At 36.7% G+C, this 22,623-nt stretch overlaps 1 long non-coding RNA gene across 3 annotated transcripts; it reads left to right on the top strand.

Moving 5' to 3' along the window:
- Positions 1-5,942: 5,942 nt before the first annotated feature.
- Positions 5,943-9,236, top strand: LOC113342526. 3 transcript variants are annotated; one of them, XR_003356714.1, is made up of 5 exons: positions 5,943-6,203; positions 6,481-6,767; positions 7,086-7,160; positions 7,796-7,925; positions 8,794-9,236. It is a non-coding gene; the product is annotated as an uncharacterized LOC113342526 (long non-coding RNA). The 3 variants fall into 3 exon arrangements; XR_003356713.1 differs by having other exon boundaries at positions 5,943-6,541; positions 6,612-6,767; XR_003356712.1 differs by having other exon boundaries at positions 5,943-6,767.
- The last annotated feature ends 13,387 nt before the right edge of the window (positions 9,237-22,623 follow it).

The following is a 22,623-nucleotide window of genomic DNA, read 5'->3' as shown; positions in this document are numbered from 1 at the left end:
ATTCTGTCTTAGAACGATTGAGTTACTTATTAGCGCCAGAATTCTCTATTAAAGATCCGGAGTTCAGTTTATTATGATTTCCATGTTAGGTTCTAAAGTTTTTTTGCTGCTATTCATTTCTCGTATTCATAGCTTAACGTTTATAAGGGTCTGTTTGGCAGCTTGGATATGAAAAACGTTGTCCAGGTTAGGGTATTCCTTAATTTATCCAAGACTATCATGGCAATGGTTATTCCAAATGGTGTTTGTTTTCCACATTGGGTTGACGTAGTATGTTTTTGTCAACCGACTTGTATACGAGCTAAATTAATTAATTAAGAAATAAAAAAAAAAAACTAAACCATATAAATTTTTGGTTTTGTGGATAAAGACATTTAAATAAAAAATTAGTAATAAAAATAACTGTCTAACACAGGAAAGGATTAAGGTTTTACATGTTTTACATAGATTATCAAAACTCCACCATTTTAGCCTCGTAAAATATAGGTAGAATATACTATTCTTATCTTGACGTGGAATATGCACTCACACAAACACAATATACAGTTATTTAAGGGATAACCCAACCTAGGTTAGGATATCAAGGCTTCCAAACACGACCTAAGTAAGTTGATAAAACATCTGTATGATTATAAGGTTACGATTCTGACACGACGCGTGTCCGACGCACCAATATGCGCATCGTGTCGTGTCCGCGTATGTGCAACGCAGATGTGGAGTGGTTGCATAAGTTTTACCTACATACCACTCAGACATTTCTTAATTACCACCCACGTTACAAAATCATTCTAATTTATACCTTATGTAAAGTGGGTAATGAAAAATCACTTTCTTCTCTGACTATCTCCCAACTGCTGATCATATATCATATAATAGTTGTTGCTGCCGTCGCCTTCAAGTTACAGCATAGGGCACGTTTAACATCAAGATCTTAACCTTATTAAAATTAAAGTTTCAATTTTAATTTGACCTTCATCTTAATCAAATTTTTTATGAGAAGTTGAGCCTTAATTTTTTTTTCATGGATTAGGTTTAAATTTTTGATAGACAGAAACTAACTTTCAATTTTAATCTTAGTCAGGATTTCTATATTGTGAAATTCTTATAAAATTTCAATAGGAACAAACATCAGGGTCTTCCCAATTGGAAGCTTTGTCCCCAACTCAATCAATCGATACATCCTACATGCAGTTTTACTTTTATGAAGGGCAGCGTTGGTGGTGGTAATAGTGGATGTTGCAGGGATTGCCGTACTGGTAGTAGAGAAGCACGTGAGTTTTCATCACCCCCTCTATGTTAAGTCTACAACTAACGTGTTTTAAGACCGTGGGTGGTAATCATGTAAAGTGTGGGTGTTATTTAATTAGGTAAAACCTTGGGTAAAAGCTTGTAGAGTATAAAATTTTGATCAAACTTATCCGTACTTGGATTGTCAGTTGGCCATTTAGCATGTTGGAAGAATTACACCATAATAGTGTTTTTGCCCTTTGGATAAAGGTAATATATCTTACTGAAAATGATTAATCCACCTATCCAAATTTTACTACTGGATCCCCTTCAGGGTGTTTTTTTCGGGTTCTCTAAAATTATTGATATTTAAGAGAAAGTGAGAAAAGAAATACGAGTAGTCATCTCTGAATCTGAGCAAGGTAAAAGTACGCTTTCTCTTTTTCATTGAGGAGGTACTTATTTCATTTTAGAGTTTTCCCTAATTTGAATCATTTTCAGATATATCATTTTGGGGTTTGCCCCCGTCAGATCAGGTTATTAGGTTTGTTTAGTTAGATGGATCCGTTAAGAATGATGGATGGCCAAGATTCGACGCGAAGAGGGTGTAATAGGAAAAATCAAGCAAATATAAAAGTGGAGATCCATAAAAATGAAAATAGGGAAACTGATTTTTCGTGGGGCGATTCTGGATTAGTGGGTGTTGTGCATCTCTAGTACTCACAAAAAATGGGTTGGATTAATGCCACATTATGACCAATAGAGCATATTATTCCATACAACTTAGTCATATTATCCTTTGAAGGAGTAAGACCAGGACATTCTGATTGGACAGACTCACGAGAAACAGAGGTTTTAGGAATCTTGCAGGCTATTTCCTGGGCATTAGAGAAGAAACTCAACAATTTCGGTATTGAAAGTGACTGTGAACGTATCGTCAAAGCTATAAACGGAGAACCAATAAATATCTCGTGGAGGAGCAGAACTTATTTGGAGGAAGCAGCTAGTAGGGTAAAACATTGCGAAGGCTTTACAAGTTTTTATTTTGTTCATATAACTGCAAATGATGTAGCGGACAATTTAGCAAAAACGATCTCACGCAGTGATATTGCAAAAATATTATGAAAATTTGGATTACAATTTAACTTTTTTTATCATCCATTTTTATTCTCACACGCGCATCGTGCATGTCACCACTCTACTTACAAAAAAAAAAATTGATTTTTCTTCGGGCCATTCTAGATTAGTGGGCGTTGTGCATCTATAGTCCTCACAAAAAAATGGCTTGGCTTAATGCCACATTATGGCCAATAGATAAACCGTAGTGGTTACCTCTGGCCTAGCCAAAGCCAAGCAAACTACACCATATTAGTGTTTTTGCACTTTGGACGAAGGTTAGAGTCTTACTGGGAATGATTAATCCACTGAAAAATATCCCTATAGAGAACGAGTGAGGGACTCATTTCTAATCAACACATAATGTTAGAGGGATGACTGAGGACTACTGGATCCCCCTTCTGTTTTTTTTTTTTCGGGTTCTCTAAAATTATTGATATTCAAGAGAAAATGAGAAAAGAAATACGAATAGTCATCTCTGAATCTAAGCAAGGTAAAAGCACGCTTTCTCTTGTTCATCGAGCTATATATTTCACTTTGGAGTTTTCGCTATTTGAATCATTTTCATATATATGTTACATTTTGGGCCCATTAAATCAGTCGGGTTATTAGGTTTCCTTATCTAAGATGGAGCCGTTAGGAACGATGGATGGCCAAAATTTAACACAAAGCAATAAAAGAAAAATCAAACAGAGTCCCTTAAACTTAAAATATGGGAACTAATTTTTCGTCGCCCAATTCTAGATTAGTTGGCGTTGTGCATCTCTTGGACTCACAAAAATAATGGCCTGGCATTATGACCAACCAATAGATGAACCATAGTGGTCACCTTAGGCCGCAAATTACACTATCTTGCGCTTAGCCTTAGTGAGGAATAAAAACCCTAAAATCTCTGAAATAAAAAAGGGAAAATTAGGGGAGACCCAAAAAAAAATATTTTCATTCTCAGGTCCATAATTAATTTTAGGTACCGTGACACCCATAATTATATAAAATTATTAAAAATGTCTATATGACGGATTATGCATCCGCATGACGGGTTATGCATCAGGGGTATAATTGGCAACGCAACTTGGATATAACATATCTAAAAATCCGCGCCTTGGAATTTTACAAATTTTATATCGTTGGAAATCTTTTTAAGAGAGCTACGCAACGAGTACAAACAACAATATTAAATTTTTGTTTTTCACGAAAAAATCGGAGGTGATAATCATTTTAGGCAAAATTTCGAAAACTGACTACATAACCATTATGCAGCCACCAAAAAAGATGCATAACACATTCTGCAGACGCATAACGAATTATGCAACAATTTTCTCGACTGCATAACAAATTATGCATCTATAACAAGTTATGTAGCCATTGTTTTGGTTGATTTTAGTGCGTACATAAAAAATTGATACATAATGCATTATGCAAACATATTTTCGGATGCATAACAGGTTATGCATCTATTTTCTCGATGCATAAAAGATTGTGCAACAAATTTTTCGATGCATAATGCATTATGCAACCATATTTTCGAATGCATAACAGGTTATGCATCAATTTTCACGACTACATAACATGTTATGCAGATATTATTGTAGGTGCATGACAAGTTGTGCAGTCTTTGTTTTTGTTGGTTTCAATAGTGACGAAAAAGTTGATGTATAACGTGCTATGCAACCGTTTTCTGGACTGCATAAAAAGTTATGCAACAAATTTTGTAGATGCATAACAGGTTATGCATCCATTTTCATAGCTGCATAACAACTTAAAACAACACCTAACAGACTAAAAACCAAATCTGATCTTGACATGTTATGCAGTCATAACAATGTGTCATGCATAACTAGCCACCAACTTCACAGCTCCCCATCTATATCTCGACAAAAATCAGACTCTTCAATCTCGGACAACAAGCACACCCTCATATCCATTGTTGCAGACGTAGAATAAAACATCATAGATTCAAGTCAAATCCTGGCAGCAAACCAAGCTGTCGTTGATAATGCTTCTTCTGTCAAAACCTGATGTGTTAAACCCTGTAATGTCGCACCATAAACCGCCTCCAACAATCCTTGTTCGATACAAACACTAAACACCACCAATCTGCAGCCATTCATCTCATAAAACTGACGGCATCTACACTCTTTCTTAGCTATTTTCAAGGACCCAAACTCTATCCGATGTTGAAACAAATTGGTACCCAAGTTAGCTCACCCTACTGGCTTCTAATTAACGTCACATCCGCTGCAAACAACCCTTGTACTCATCCACAAACGCACAGCAAACTAGCAAGGAAACGGTGCGGTCAAGCAGCTGCAGCTGGTTATGTTCTTGTTGTTTATCCTTGACCAAATCTTCCACAGCACTAACCAAATTTGCGAATCACTCTGCATCCTTTTCTTCCTTCTTTTCTCGCTTCCAGAACTGTACCAAACCCTCACCATAGACAACATGTATCCTTCGATATCTTGCTGGTTTCAAACCCACGGCAACAACACATAGCACCCACACAAACATCTGCAGCAGCATTTGTTTCTTCTCCTCTTCTTACACGACCCAGATAATCAACAATGCCCATAGCAGCAACCATTGTAACAGCTGCGAACTAGGTGGTAATAAGATGGTGGTTCAGCTTTTCTGTCGAACAGTTGATATACGCTACCTGATGGTGTTGTTGTATGTTGAGAAACCATCTCCTTCATCTCTCCAATTCCTGCAATTTCACATTCAACATAGCCCAATAACTCCACTTCTTCCAGGAATTATAAACTAGACTCATTCATCATCATTTACTGTCACAATCAACCACAATAACAACATCTCTTGGACAGAGAAAAGAGGAGATGTAAGAAATTCTTCATTCCTGGCTCTCTTGAGTTAAAATACAACCCAAACTTCTACATCATCTCGAGCTCCCGATTCTTCGAACACAACCACCAAAACCCATTTAATCAATCAGTCCCAGATCCCCTTTTCTTTGTTGATTTCAGTTTTGCAACTTCACCAAATTCCTTATCTGATCTTCTAAAACTTCATTCATAATCAATTACGTCAACAGATCAGACCCTAACTTCTTCCTCTCAAACATTACCTCAATTGTAGATGATTCGAATCATAAACGAACCCTTGAATACACCCAATCCAGTTGACAAACGGACCCAACTTGGTTGCTGCAATTTCTAATCTCAATCGAGATTTTGGACTCCGTCGATAGATAGGAAAGAAAGTTGTAGGGAGATACGAATCTGAGAAGAAGAAGAAGAAAAAAAAAAGAGCGACACATAATTTCAGAAATTATGGGTTTGAGAATCATTTTCTTCCAGAAAATGGGTGCGCGCCTGTGTTTTTCTGAGCGTGGGTTTCATAGTAGAAAAGTCCAGGAGAATGAGTCTCCCAGTAGTTTTCACAATAAGAAAAGGTGGTGTTTGATTTTGAGATTTGAGAGTCATTAGACGGACAGGATTTGACGGGACCCTGATCCGGCGGTTGGGATCGACCGGATCGAGCTATGACTTGGACGGCTAGGAAATATCGGGTAATATTAAGCGACGACAGGTTTTGTTATCGAACATTGATGGTCACGAAGAAACAACGAATTGTTTTATTGATCTCTTTCTCCATAAACCCAGCCATTGGCATCACCGAGAAGATTCATTCGGAGTTGAAATTAAATCGATTGATCTCCAGAGGGAGAGATGCATCAGGATGGGGAATCACAAGGAACAAAGGAAGGTGCATGTTACGGTTTAGGAAGGTGTTACGATTTCTGAACAGATTTCAGTGAATGTATGTCCAATTGTAGGGAACCTGAAGATTGTCCTCTTCTTAGATATGATTATCCTGAGTGTCTTCATCATGCTAAAGAGGTTCGTTTGAAATTAATATGAAATTTTAATGAAAACCCTAGCTTTGAATTTAGAGGTAACCTGTTGTGTTTTTTTTTTTCTTATATAAATTTACTAATTAAGCTTGATGTGATTAGCTGTTCTGATGACATGTTCTATGTTGATGGTGATTTGAGCTGGAAATAACATGAATTTCGGTTAACCTCTTAGAACCTCGGATTTTAGGAATCACTCGATGTATATCAGTTGTTTATCTTATAAGGGTTCTCATAAGATTAGTAATATTGTTGCAATTTAGGGTATTAGGTTTACGATTTCTGGACAGATTTCAGTGAATGAAACGAGAGCACTCAGAGCAGGTATTTACCTGCTTCTACTTTTGTCGGTTTTTATATTGAACTGCCAAACTAAACTGTTTGAAACATATAGGGTGTATGTTATATTGAACTGACACGATAGTCCAAAACCGAACTTACTAGAGGAGGAAGAGATGCATCAGTTATAGATTTGAAAAAGGCCCCAAACCTGAGAATGTGAATACCCAGAAGGGAAAGATGTGAAGAATTAAGGAACTCCTTGAATGAGGTTTGTTTCAACTACCCCTGAATCTGTCGCACTGTTTAAATTTAAGCAGCAATGTAAATTAGATATGATATAATTCACTTATATGATCCTGAAGCAGTGACACAAAGATAATTCACTTATATGATATAATTTAATCACATCCTCCTTTTCTCTGTACAAATTAAAAAATTGTTCCCAAGGTTTGCTGATGTTATTCATTGACCATGTGGTAAGCCCATAACTGCTGCCAAGGTTTGATGGTTTTGTTACAGTTTCTTTCTTAAGTGGTTTAGCTTGCCAGTTCTTTATCGTTGACTGATGGTTTCTTTTTGTATGTAGACCTACAATCCATCAGCTGATGTGGTACTAGAAACTCCAAGAGCGGCCTATGAATAAAAGAAAGATGAAAGGCAGGTAATTGCTAAAACCATCCTACTGCAATATATGTCATGTATACATCTCTAATATAATGATATTCTACAAGTGTTTGATCATAATCCAAACAAAAGAAAGTCAGGCACAACAAATCTCTATTCAACCTTACTCTTAACTTAGTTTTTGAAGGTCAAATTACTTGAAAGAAACTGAAAAAGATAGTGCAAATCTGTGTATTACTATGCAGTACTATACGATAGATGAAGCTTTTTATCCTAATCTCTATAGTTTTCTTGACTTTTTCCTCTTCGTTTTAGCGTAAATACCAAATTCCTTCCTCCCAGTATTACTCTCTCCCTCAAAACTTTAGAATTTTGTTTCCTGTGCCTTTTATTGTTTTTGCGGTTCTTTCTTGCTTCTGTGTTGTGATTCCTGATTACAAAAAGGTTAGATTATCAACTCTCCAATTTTCTTTCTGTAATTAGTCGTTCTGTGTGTGTTGGTATGCTTTTCAAACTAACAATTTCATTCTTCCTTTTTTATTTCAATTGTGTTTTATTGGTTTGTGGTGATGATAGTTGTGTTTAAGTGGTGTTGTTAAATATGATTTTTTGTTTTCTGCACGAAAGTTCGTTTTGTGTGATTAGGTGTACTGATTTATTGTGACATTACAGGTACAATTAGCCTCTGTACACAATTAGCCTCTGTACGGCAGCTGCATCAAGGGTATTCGTCGATCTGGAATTCTGGATGTTCAGCCAGCGCATGATTTCAGTACAATGTAAATCAAAAGTGTTTTTCCAGGTATAATACATAAACGACTTGATTCGGTCCATCGCGAGTTCTAAATCCATATCATTACTAATTCATTCGTTGATGGATATAATATTGATGTTTTGTGCTATATGGATATGTGGCCTCTATTATGTTTGAGTTAGTTCACAGTGCTGACAGAATATTCAGCTGCATCTTCTCCATCAGAGTCTATATTAAGCAGAATAAGTTGTGGCATTTTCCAACCAGCTGAAAAGAAGATGAAGCAAATATAGAATATCCATCCATGGTAGAATATCTATCCGTAGGTTGGTGGAAAGGAACCTTCTCGAAACTTATCTGCTTAATATGGAATTGCAGCTCATCAAGTGACCATGTAATATAGAACTCCCTAGATGATGAGTATAGTAGCAAATCCAGCTTAAACTCATGGATATAGTACTAATACATCCCATCTTTACACATTAAATTTTGACCTATCATGCATATTCGCATCAGCTTTTAGTTTCCAATCTCTAGAATAGTACTCTGTTCGCTATATATGAAAATGGGCACAAATCCGGAACTAGATAGGAAGAGTTCGTTGCGAGCTGGGTCACCTTCGTCCCGTTTTTGGGATATAGTATAGGAATGACATGGTCCATTCCTTTTCATGCATATGAAGCGAGCTAAAAGCTAACCTAACATAACCACTTAACCTAATTTCTTCCTTGATTTTCATGATTTATAATTAATGCACTAATATTTCTTTCTTCTTCCTTCGAAACATTCAAATCAGATATCCATCAGTTTTCCTTACGATCAATCTCTTTTGCAAAAGAAAAAAATAATTTGGGTCTAACTATTCATGTTTGTGATCTCATTGAGTTTTTATTTCTGATTTCGAGTTCTGCTGCAGGCTAAATATTCTCGAATGCAACAACAAAGCGATCTGATGCAGACTCAATGTTGATCTCGGATTTAAGAACAAATGAAGATAGAGGGAGCGGAAGCGGGAGATAATAGGGAAACTCTAGCACGATAATTAATTAGAGTTTTTAATTGTGCTCTTCAATTTTTTGTCAAAATAGCTTGAAAGGAGTTTCGTTATGATCTAAGCCACAAGAGTAATAAGGTGAGTACTGCTATGAATTATAGCCATTAGAATTTCCATTGACAAGAGTAGTGAAGGAATTTGACATTATAGCATATTAGTTGAGAGCACAATAATTGATTTTATTTAATCGATGTCACTTTCAAAGGGTTGTTGATATTGAAATTCGTAAAGTTAGTAATCTTGAGTAGACGGGAAATAACTTCACATTGAATTACTCACTTTGTTTTGTTGTTCGATAATAATTTCTTAGCCATACAACAGGTTTTGCTTGGTGATTTTCTTACAGTAAATGTCCACAACATCAATTCTTGCGGTAAATTAGCAAGATGAACATTTTATTTTATTTGAAAAGTAATTTGTGTCAAATGCTTATGCTTAACTAGCCAATTTTACAATTAGCTATGAGTGTTTTCTTGCCACTATGAATGTATTTGTGCCGAATAATGATGATTGCGATCAGCTTTCCCTACTTTTGGGCTATAATGAGCAGGCAAAACCATGGCAGATGGTGTACCTCCATAGTCCATACCGCCCTTTTGGAGCTGCAAGCATTAGATCTTATGTTTCTTCTTTCGGGGATCAATTTGATGAAAATAGTATATATTAGAACTCTCATGTGGACGTGTATTAAAAAATGGATTGTATGTCCTGTGACTACAAGATGTTGAAGAAAAATAATTCACTTATATGTTCGACAAGAAAACAGAAGCTACTAGGTTGCAATTGATTTAAGACTCGCTTTAATAGGTTTACTTTTATTAGTCCCTTGATACAAAGCCATGAAACTGGGTCCTGGCCATTTCAGACGTCAAGTTTAAGTTTGGAAGGTGAAGACAATGGGGAAGACAGTAAGAAATCCCCATATTACAGTTTCTAATAATTCCTTATATTTTTCAGCTGAAATTTAGCCTTTAGTCCTTTATGTTACTCAATGTTACATGCACATTCATATACAAGCAGGAATTTTCAAATGTCAGATTTCTTACCAATCTGTGAGTTGCAGGGTATGCATGTAGATGTTATTGCAGGGTGCTAATTCGAACCATCCAATTCCATCATTGCTAGTATGGGTTAGATTGCTTAAAATTATGTTAATACCTCTGTGACTTGCTAGATTTTTGTAATTTAGAACAACCTGTATGATGTTTATGATCTTTTCTTTAGTTTTGTTTTACTTATTCCGCGACTAGCGTTCCTCGGAATTATAAATTGCCAAATGTTTTACTTCTACACGAACCATTCCACATGCTATTAAGCTGTTTTATTGGGAGCATTGAATCTGTCATCATGTACATTGTGTATGACTGTGATTGCTGATGCCGAGTTGTATTCTGGGCATCCAATTATAAGGTAAGTATTTGTCAATTCTTTTTGTAGTATGAGTCATATTTATCACGGGTTGGGTTGTCTAATACTTCAAGGTCGGGGTCGTGGTCATGGTGGTCGTGACGGTCCTCGTACTCGAGGTGGTAACAAAAGCAACAAAAGAGGTTGTGGTCGTAATTGTCCTTAAACTCTATCAATGTCATACTTGTAGAAGACTATTTAGTTTCTTTTGGTTGTTTCTTTGGTTGTTATGAACAAGTTTCCTTTGGTGTAGAAGACTATTTAGTTTCCTTTGATTGTTATGAACAAGTTTTCTTTTCAAGAATGAAATTTTCCTTTGATTTGTATTAGTTAGAATGAATTCTATTTACGTATCTTTATGTTTGAGTGAATGCACAAATTTGGCTTAGTATTAGCTAGAATGAATGAATAAGTCCAAAAATTGGATTTGTGATGCTAGTTTTAAAGTGAAATGCAGAATCAAAATTAGGTACTCAGGAACATTTACGCCCAGGTTTTGGGTAGGCAAAAACGAGGCGTAAGACTGAACACAACTGGCTTTGGCATTTTTGCAGGTTTATGCCCAGGTTCAGGGTAGAAAAAACCTAGGCGTAAGCCTGACAGAAAGTGTTTCTCAGAGTTACGCCCTGGTTTATTTTCTATCCAACCTGGACGTAACCATGGCAGAAGCCTTCTTTGCTTGGCTCATATGCTTACGTTTAGGTTCGTGTTCTCTAAAACCTAGGCGTACGTCGTTTTTAAATTGAGTTTGCTGTTTTTTTTCTTCTCTATTTGGTTTGAAAATAGAGCCGTTGGGAACTGTACTACCTGAATTTTGAAAATAGAGCCGTTGGGAACTTGTACTACCTGAAAATAGAGCCGTTACACATCTTGGTTTTATATATAAGTTGAACATACATGCCCAACCATCTTATTTTTTGCTTATCTAGACATTCAACAAAATACTTAAGAGAATATCTTCAAAATCTTTTATTCCTAGTGAGTCATTCAAAATATTTTCACCACCCTTCACGAACGTTTAGTCATCCTCATCATCGCTCATCAATGCAAATGAGACATTACTCCTTGACATTTGTAATGCCTTCCAAAATTCAAAACTCTCCTTGACTATAATACACCAAGACTTGGACCATTCATTACAATCAAATAATGGAGGTAAAGGGCATCCTTCACTCATTTGGAGGCCGACTAAATGGTTTCCGCATACGTAATCCATCACCACTCTTCTTGTTTTATCCGATTCTTCGTTAAATGATTTCCGCATACGTAACCTATCACCACTGTTTTCAACAACTCATAATCCGAAGGATCTCTTTTCTTTGATTCTTCCAACAATTCCTTTGTCTTTTTCCTTACTACACTCCTCTTTTTTTCGTAGAAGGCCTCCCCTTTCTCTTTCTCTTAGGTGGTTTCTTCATATTGTTCCTAGTTTGTGGGTATACGAAGTTACTCAAGTTACTCAACCATATTTGCCTCTGCCCCCGTGTTAATGTATCATATTTCGCGGCTAGCGCTTTTCCGATCTCAGTATCGGCAAATGTTCCTCCAAAATCTTGATCGACTATTGTTTCATGGAATGATAATTGTTGCCAAAAGGGATCAACATCTTGTATCGGAATGACTTTGTCATTGTAATTGGATATGACATGCCGACATGGGAGGCCCAAACTTGTCATGTTAGGACAAACACACTCTCTTCCGTCATAGTTACCCGCCTCAAATTGTATCACTTCTTTCATGATCAAATCAATTGCACGATGCGACACTTTATGATTAATTCCATGAAGCCAAGCGTTGTCTTTCCATTTAGTGTGTCTACTAGATCGGTTTTTTTCAAAAAACTCCCCAACTCTATCGAGATCACGGAGGAAATAGGCGTGCATGGCTTGGATACCGTAACAAATCCACCATCACCACTATGAAGCTTCTTCTTCAACCGGTTGTGAGACGATTCCACCGTACTTGTAGCTTGGTTGTCGAAGTGTCTATATTGGTTTGTGAATGCGGCGACGAACTTCTCTTTGTGCGGATCCAACCAATTGTCCACCAAGTATTTCACCATAGTTGGATAACTTCTCAAACTAGCCAATACCATACGAGATCGTAGTTCATAGTCTTCCACGGTGAGAGAATATGCCATGGCTTCCCAATCCTTTTGGAAACTAGCCCATCTTAGTTCCGCCAACCCATCATCCTTCTTAAATTTCTCTTTGGCTTCCTTTTGTTGATCAACCGGTAGTTTCTTTATTCTTTCCATTTGACTTTTCTTTGTTGGACGAATGATGGTCTTACATTTAGTCTCAATGTTATTCCATAGGTGGAACGTGCAAAGAAGGTGATGAGCATCCGGGAAAACCCTCTCTATTGCATTCAACAATGCTTGTTCCTTGTCGGTGACAATCACCTTTGGAGTATATCCCTCCACGTAGAATAACTTCACTTGTTTTAGTGCCCACACATAACTCTCTTCAAGCTCATTTTCCAAGAAGAAAAACGCGACACTAAACGGAGAGTTGGTGGAAGTTTGTCCAACAATGTTCAACACCGGAATCTCATACTTGTTGGTCTTGTACGTGCAATCCATTAAAAGTACTTGATTGGAGGACCGCGCCAATTGTATAAACTCGGGATGAGCCAATATGAGATTCTTTATTTGTTCATCATCATCTTCATTATGGAAACCGAGTAATTATACTTCTCCCCCAAATGCCTTAATTGTTGCATTTGATTTCTATTTTCCCATTGTTGATTTTTCAATTTTGTTTTGGCGTTGTAGATGGTTGGCAAAGTAGAAACATTCTTTGGGTTTACGAGCTTTATATGACCAAGTATATCAAGAGGTTTCATACGGTTTTCCGTCATGGAACTTACAATGAGTTTTTCGTCATCATTAAGCCGCGCCGCATAAGGATGGGATAGCAAAGTATCCGGTATGGGATGGTTATGACAACCGCATACAACTTTCTCCAAATACCAATACCACTCCTCACTTTTCACACTTTTCTTGTTGTGCTTGAATTGAAGCTTGAACGGGCATTTAGTCTTCTTAGTGAAAGTAGTATTCTTCCTATTCGTCTTTGGTTCATATACGGTACTCTTTTTCACATGACTTTTACTTTCTCCACTACACTCGCAAACCATTTGAAAGTGGCGGTCATTTGTCGATCCATTACAAACTATAACACAAATAATTGACTTGCCACGTTCTCTAGCCCATTTCTTTGCATCTTCTTTATCTTTCCATCTCTACATGTTCCAAAAACTCAAAGTTAGTAAAAAAACAAAAACATAGTGAATGAGCAACATATCTTTCCATTAGTTTCTAAAAAGAAAAAAAACACTTACCAAGTCATTCAAATAGTGATGGGATGAATCTTTGGTTAGAATTTCGTTTGCATTAGGTTGAGAAGGCATTGGCCTAGGTGGAAGCACAATCTATCAACCAAAATATCACAATATTAGTCAAAAAAAAAAAGAATACTAGAATTACGTCCAGGTTATAAGGTACACGAACCCAGACGTTTTAGGCATAGGAAGGGCTACGGTTGAAAAATTCAACCTCTAACCCAGACGTTTTCAATTACGGTTGGAAACGATGAAAATATAACCTAGACGCTCTAACTTACGTTTGGGAATCCAAAATCCTAACCAAGACGTAAAACAAGTAATAAATACCCATGCAAAAATATTTACGTCTGTGTTTTGGATGAATCTAACCTAGGCGTAATTATCAAGTTTTGTCCTATTGGAAACCAGTTACGCTCGGATTTATCCCAAACCTAGGCGTAAACCCAACTTACGGTTGGAAACGAAGACCAAACCCAGGCGTAAAACTAGCTTACGGTTGGAAACCAAGCCCAACCCCGACGTAATCTGCCATGAAAGTCTAAAAATCTGAAATTTTTTACGTACTTAAGCTAGTTTTGAGCGAAATTGAACAGTGTAGAGGTGTACCTGTTGATTTTCAACCATTGGTTCTTCACTTTATTTTTATTTTTTCAATTGGTGGAGATTCATCATCACTTTGTGTTAAACCCTCTCTACCATCTAACAAATCATCAATCTCTTGGTCTCCAACATGAGGAATGTAAAATTTGTTTTCTCTATCATACAAAGATTCACCCACCTCGAATTTGTAACTTGTTTCATCCATTTTTGTTGAGTAAATCAAACAATCTAGGTTTTGAAAAAAAATCTCCAATTTTTTCTTTTTCCTCCTCTCTAGATTTTTTCCCACATAACTTTTGTCCCAGACTTTACAAATATATATCAAAATTCATCTTCTTAATTTAATTAGATAATAATTAAATTAATTAAAATTAACTAAATAAATAAGGGTTAGTTGGTCATTACACAATTATTTGAGATAAGGGATTTTTGAAATTACTTACGGGTGACCCGTTTTTGTCCTATTAGATGACCCCCTCTAATGAAATGTGACGCCCCAATAATAGCCTTCAAATGAAAACACAAAAAGTTAAAACAATGTGACGAATGCCGCCATATCTCCCATTAAAGACTTTCAATTTTGCCAGATTGAACCAAGTCTGTCTTATCTTATGCATTTGACAAAACAAAGTTTTGTGCAAGGTGCTGCTAGGTCCATTTTGGGTCTTTTAGCTACATCTTCTAGAACATTTATGCAATTTGGATGCGTCTCATCACCTGGGATCTAGCAAATCTAGAGGTTTTCCTTCGGTTCTAAAGCTCACATGATGTCAAACAATAGCGTAATCGTCTTTGGTGTCCAATACTACCTGGTAGCAACCTGCACCATTAAGTACACGTCGATAAAACAACCATGAACTATACCAAGAATCTCCTCTAGAAACTGAGGTTTCCCACTACACTTATAATTCAGTCGAATAATATTGGCCATCGTGAGACTTGAAGTAATACTATTTGGATTCACATAGGTAAATTAGTTCTTCAATTGATACTTTTTTCTTGAATCTGATTGAGTTGGATTTTATGGCACAAGACAACTTTTCTAAATCATCTATATTTAGGAAATCAATCACACAATCATGAATTATACTGAGATTTCTATATAAAGTGCCTTCAATATTGTTTACAACTTTTATCCGATAACCCGTAAATATTCCTTATGTTCAAATTACCGTCGCAGTAATTCAACCTCCACAACGATCAAAAGCATAAGCGAAGTGTGAGGCAGCCGTGCAGTAAGCAGAAAGCGAACTATTCTTTCGCCTTTTATTTTCCTCTTTGGGAGGATGTAATGCTCAGCAAGAATATAAAGTGTGGTTGTCCACCGTACTTGCGATCGATTCGAACAAAACCATCATCTCTGGTCCAAATTTTGAAGTCATGTGATTCAGAAATTATATATCTTTCTCCTTAAATGTTAGTTAGGATCAAGAATAGGCGCATCCCCATGAGCAACCCAAACAAGGATAGTAACTTGGAGACTAGTTGGTATGAAGAAACCCAGTTCAAAAATTTCACACCTTTGATATATTGTATTTCTTAATCTCCGGTACCAGTTATCACCTAAAGAGATTGTATCCTGTGCAATTGTATAATGGGGTTTATTGCACATGCCAAATCAAATACAAAGAAAAAGCCATGAATTGTCTCTAACTGTATCCATCTTTAGGCACTCTGATAAATTACGAGGTATAAGCTACTGATTTTTATTTTTTTCCTTCTTCTATTTAATTAAAAAGAATAACACCGACCGACGAGTTTGGAACTCAGGTCATTTTACGGAATTAGCTTCATTTACAATAGATAGACAAGAGTCAGGGTTTTGAAGTTTTTGGGATTTTGATGTGTAGTTTTATTATTGATTAGTTTAGAGTGATTTGAATTTAGAGTCTGCATTCGCAAACAGTTTGCGTCTAATATTTCAACTTTGTAAGTATTTTGTTTAGATATTCATATAACAAAGTAATTATCTTTCATTATTAGAGTTAAAAGAAAAATTTTGGGGGCATAAAAAAAAAATCGCTTCAGGGCAAAATTTTCTCAGGAACGGCCCTGGTGAATGAAGTCCATCCTTTATGAGAAGTTTGCTCATATATATAGGTCACACTTTTAGGCTCATGCCTGCTTGTTAAGTAAATGAATGAGAGTTACCTAATGACCTGCTTCTCATTTCCTCCAAAAAGAAAAAGAAAAAAGTCATTGTTTTGACGTGAAGATTGCACGATGATAACACTATTTATACAAGTGAAACAAGAGAAAGTTAAAATGGATTCACGCTGCCATTTTTTTATGGACAGAATGCTAATTTGTTATAGGTATGTACTCTAGCTCTTGTTATCCATATACGTTCTTGCATTCGGATGGTGGGGGAACTGAAAACATATACAATTTTTAACTTAATGCTTGATAAGCATTCCAATTGCGGACTGATAAACATTACACAACTGTTGTTTGATAAACACATGAGCATCAGAGGAAAACTAAACAGGTTGTGAGAAACTCTCTTGCAATACATTCATTAGAGTCTGGATAACGGAAACTGTAGTCGAGGAGCAGGATGTGAATTGATGAATAAATCTGCCAATTGAAATTCTGAGCTAACATGAGGAAGAGTAATTGTTCCATGCTTAAAATGATGCCTAGTAAAATGACAGTAAATTTCTATATGCTTAGTTCTTTCATGAAATACGTCATTATGAGTAATCTGAATCACAGCCTTGTTATCACTAAATATAGGTGTAGGTGTAGAAATGACAACTCCCATGTCACCAAGTAACCATCGAAGCCATATGATTTCAGAAGTTGTATGAGCAAGAGCTCGATATTCTATTTCAGCGTTTGAACGAGATACAACAGTCTGTTTCTTATTTCTCCAAGATATAAGAGAATCTCCCAAGAACAAGCAATACCATGTAATGGACCGCCTATCTGTAAAATAAGAAGCCCCATCTGAATCAGAGTTTGCTCTAATAATAAGTTCATATTTGGAAGAGAACTGCAATCCCTGATATAAGGTTCCCTTGAGATAACGAAGTATTCGAAGAACAGCATCATAGTAGTAGAACGAGGAGCTGACATGAATTGGCTCACACTGCATGACTTATATCAGGTCGAGTAATGGTTAAGTAGTTCAAACTCCCTACCAATTATCGATATAGAGTTGGATTGGATAAAAGAGTTACATTTGAAGGACCATGTCTGACATTCAGTTTAAGTGGAGTGTATGGAATTTTAGCATCAGTAATTCCAGAACGTGCAATGATTTCAGATGCATATTTAGCTTGAGAAACAAAATGACCATCAGTTGATTTGTTCACCTCAATACCAAGAAAATAACTGAATGGACCAAGATCCTTCATTTGGCAGAGGAAATCCTCATTCTTACATGGATGAGACCGTTTCTTGAAAAGGACCCGATCATTGTGCGACACTGTACACCCAGCATTTTTTAGGGTTTGCTTATTGCATTTCTTCTCTTTTTTATTCGTCATTCGGAATGATGACCTAAACCAGATATTTATATGAGTGAAACAAAACCTTTGATATTGAATCTCCAGGTGGGGTGGGCTCGAGAGAAAGAATTGAGACGAGAACGGCCATACTTTAGATGTAAGGCCTTGCCATTATTAGGAAGAGCATTCACTGGAATTCTAGAAATTACAAAAGCTGGCAATTCGAAGGTCATGGCAAGAAGGAAGGTCTGAAAGAACGATCATATGTCCTACATGTGAGGATTGGAGGGGGTTGGAATGAAGAGGACATGGAGTTTACTTACTGAGTGTAGAAGGTTTTGATCCTTTTTTTCCTGGAGAATAACCTCTCATAATATTGCAGCAGGTACCTTAGGTATATTAGCGGGCCTCTTCCATCTTAGTGTCCACCCGCCTCAAAATTTTTGATGTGAGCGAGAAGAGGAAGCAAACTCGATCAAAGGACGGGTCTATGCCTCGTTTTATGTTCGCGATGATTCACCTTTCCTTAATAAAGTAGGCGAGGGGGAAAAATGCGGGGCTTGGCTATGCTGAGCCGACTATTAGTATGGTCTTTACTATACTTATAAACATGAAAGCTCCAACGCTTGGGTAGTAGCATCATACCTCTCCTTCCGTTTAGTTCAAACATCTATAGCAAGGAAAGAACAAGGTAGATTCTATCCTCTCATGGACAAAGAACAATGGCTAAGTTATAGGCCTTCCTCTTGTGCTTGTGAACCTTACATATGAGATCGAAGACTTGGACCAAACTCTTTTTTTTTCCAGATAGTTATAGTAGACTCTCTTGTGAGCTTACTGGCTTTGTTCCTTCGGTTCAAGAACACCCCTTCGCTCCTTTTGCGTGGTTTCTCTCTTTAGCGGACGCCTATACTGAGCCCTCAAAACTTGTGACCACATATCCAGAAATCATGAACTCATATGAGATTTAAGATTGTATATGCCTTTAATGTCACAGCTAGTGATAACCATATCATCCACGTACAATGTAAGGATAACAACCCCTTTGTTTGATGATCTCGTAAACATTGCTCAATCGTATTAACTCTGTGTAAAACCATATTGAAGAATTGCACTACTGAATTTTTCAAACCAAACACGAGGTGTTTGTTTCATTCCATAGAGAGCTCGACGAAGTTTAGATACCTACTTTGGAGCACGATCTAGTCCAGGAAGAGATCACATGTAAACTTCTTCTTGTAATTATCCATTAAGAAACGCATTTTTGACATCCATTTAATGAATATCCCACTCTCGAACAACACCAACAACAATGAGTGTACAAACAGTTATCATGCGTGCAACAGGAGAAAATATTTCCTCATAATCTATGTCATATTCTTGAGTATAACCCTGAGCAACAACACGAGATTTGCGTCGTTCAATATTCCCATCTGACTTAGTTTCAGTTTTCTAGACCCATTTTCTTCCAATAACAGATTTTCCAGGGGGAATCTATCATTTCCCATGTTCCAGCTTCTTTATGTGCATTCAGCTCCTCTGTCATTTAGTCCTGCCATTATGGTATTGTTGCAGTTTCTCTGTAGTTTCTTGGTTCATAAAGAGACACAACAGTGGATAATGAGCAATGATAATCAGATAATAGGTCTTCGATGGCGAGGTGGCAATGCATCAACTTGAGGATCAGAATCTCTTTCCAAAACAGCATGGTCAGGTGGAGCCATATATAGAGTGGTCGGACAGTCATATATAGAGTGGTCGGACACAGTTGGAATTTGATGAATATCATCTGTAAGAGAAACAGTTTCATGACTAGACACGGGAACTAGTGACGTATTAGTGCTAACTTCACTAGATAAGGGATCATTGCAAGTGAATTTCTCAAAAGAATAAGATTTACTGTTTGGAAGAGACCAAAATGGAAACTTTTCCCAAAAGGTTACATGTCTAAAGAATCGAAGTTTTATGTTGACAAGATCATAGCAACGATATCCTTTTTGTTCAATGTCATATCCAAAAAACACACAAAGAGTATTCTTTTGAGTAAGCTTATTGCGTTCACGCTCAGGAAGGAGAACAAAGCACGTTTAACCAAAGACTTTAATCTCCGAGTAATTAGGTTTCTTAACATAAAGACATTTTTAAGGAGAAATACCTCCTATGATAGCTGTTGGAACACGATTGATAGTATAAACTGCTGTAAGAACTGACTCTCCCCATAAATTGGATGGAATTGACGCAGAAACTAGTTAAGTCCTAGCTGTTTCAATAATATAACGGTGTTTGCATTATCCAACTCCATTTTTCTCTGGAGTTTCAGTGCAAGACAGTTGTAACAATGTGCCTTGAGTTTTGAGGAAATCCTTGAAAGGATTGGATATATATTTACCCCTTGATCAGCATGAAAGATTTTGATTGTTTTACCAAACTGAGTTTTAACCATAGTTGAAAAGTTCACGTACAAGTTAAGGAATTATGTTCTTGAACTGAATAGATAAACCCAGGTTTATCGAGAATAATCATCAATGAAACTCACATATATAGTATGACGCACCTTCTTTTGACATCAGTGGAGATTTACCCCAAACATCAGAGTGAATAACAGCAGAAGTTTCGATAGATATAGAAGTACTAGCATTAAAAGAAAGTGTTGGTTATTTTTCCAGTTTACAAGATATGTAACTTGGTTCTTTGTCTACTTGTCTCCTAGTAGACCTTTATTGTCCATATACGAAAGACGAGAAAAAGAAACATGACCTAGTCTAGAATGCCAAGACATGAAAGGAGATGTGGAGTGGGATGAGGTAGTTGTAGCAAAAACATGATTTCTGAGTTTTGATGGAATAATCAGAGTCTGGAGAAGATACAACCGACCAACTCTACGACCTATCCCAACTAGCTTCCCTGTTTTGAGATCATGAATAGCACAACCAATGGGAGAGAAAATAATGTTAAACCCCTGATTACATAGTTGACCAATTGAGATGAGATTCATTGTAATCTTAGGAACAAGTAGAACACTGGTACACAAATGTTATTTGAATCTCTAACCAACCCAATGTGACTGGCAGTTACAACTGTTCCCTCAGCAGTGTGAATTTTCGGAGCAACAATTGGACAAAGACTATCAAAAACTTTTGAATCATAAGTTATTTGATTGGATGCTCTAGAGTTTAGAGACCATCCAATTTTGAAAATACTTGAGGAGTACATAAAACAGATGCATCTGCAGTATTGTTACTAACCGAAAGAGCTTGTTTAATCATCTCATGTATGTCACCAAGACTGGGTGATGATGTATCAAATGGAGTGGTTTATTGATGTAGTGCAGATGGTACCGATTCAGCATATGGGACTGGTGCAACAGAGAATCTACTTGGACCATTAAATCTTGTTGCATCATAGGCATTTAATCTCCGCATATTCCTAGAAGTTGGAGATGTGCAATTTCTAGTATTCCAAGTTATTTGCAGTAATTGCATTGGGTGGTAGGAGTATCTTGTGGTATTGCAGCAGGTGGCAGGGTACAATTCTTTGTTATATGACCAGTCTTCTTGCAGTTATGACAAGTAGGTTGTGAAGAATCACGCTGTGTTGAGAAACTATTCTTATGGTTGTTGATGTTTGGACGAGACGCAGGCATAGCAAACACTCCCGAGATCTCTGGCTTGATCTATTTGTGTGTCTCTTCATTAATCAGCTCAGATAAAGCAGTTTCTACAAATGGAAGAGGTGAACGATGGAGAATAACACCGCTGACTAATTCAAACTCTTCTCGTAGAGCCATCAAGAGTTGAACAGGTCTTGTCTCTTCTCTATACTTTCCCATACTGCCAAGTCAGTTTCCATTTTGGATCCATAAGCGCAAGTTGATTCCAAATCACAGACATCTCAGAATGAAAATCAGAAATTGATTGATCTAGTGGTTGCTTCATAGAACGAATATCTTGTTCAAGTTTATATCTTTGAGCACAGTTAATCTGTGTGTACCTTTTTGCAAGAAAGTACCAAGCATCTTTAGCAACTTCAAAGCTGGTAAGTTGCATACTGATTGAACTAACTGTGTTTCCGATCCATGTCAGAATCATGTGATTATTTATCTCTCAGGATAAACATCACTTTCTGATGTTTCTTTTCCCTTTTCTTTGATGATAAAAGTAGATGCTTTTGGTTGTTTTTCTGTCCCATCTATATATGTATTTCCACATGCTTTTGCCTTTGAGAAAACTTTTCACAACAAAAGATCAATGAGTGTAATTAGTTTCATCTAATCTTGCAGTAATAGGTTGAGAATCTTCGTGTGACATGATTTTCAGGAGGATGAAAGATGAATAACTGGATTAAGGTTTATAACTCAGGGTAAAAAGCTAAAACACGAGGATGAATGAATGATTCCTAACTGATTAAAAGATGTATTTGCACCATTACACTGATTAAAAAATGTATTAGTTTAAAGATTGTAGTGTATGGCTTTTTCTTTTCACCAAGGGGTGACAAAAAAATAATTGAATATGTTACGCTTATCTAGCTAGTCGGCTTTCACCAATCCAAGAAGTGGCCGAAAAGATAAATTATGACGGTCACTTTCATCACACCTTTTACACAAGATCATCTGAACGGTGTTATGATGTTATTTTATCTCCTCTCCAGATACTATAGTATCTTATAGTATCTTCTCCTTATCTGCATATATAGTAAGATGTTGTCATTGTATAACATTGTATCTCTTGTATATTTTGCTTTCCATATATTTGTCTTTGTAATCTCTGTATATATATAGTGGCTTCTGCGCATCTAATGAATGTATTGCAAGAGAATTTCTCATAACCTGTTTAGTTTTTCTCTGATGCTCATGTTTTATCATGGCATCAGAGCTACGTAAGAC

Source organism: Papaver somniferum, unplaced genomic scaffold (assembly GCF_003573695.1).
Source record: "Papaver somniferum cultivar HN1 unplaced genomic scaffold, ASM357369v1 unplaced-scaffold_43, whole genome shotgun sequence".
Classification (NCBI taxonomy): Eukaryota; Viridiplantae; Streptophyta; class Magnoliopsida; order Ranunculales; family Papaveraceae; genus Papaver; species Papaver somniferum.
Note: the sequence above shows the minus strand (reverse complement) of the source record. Positions and strands in the feature narration are given on the sequence as shown.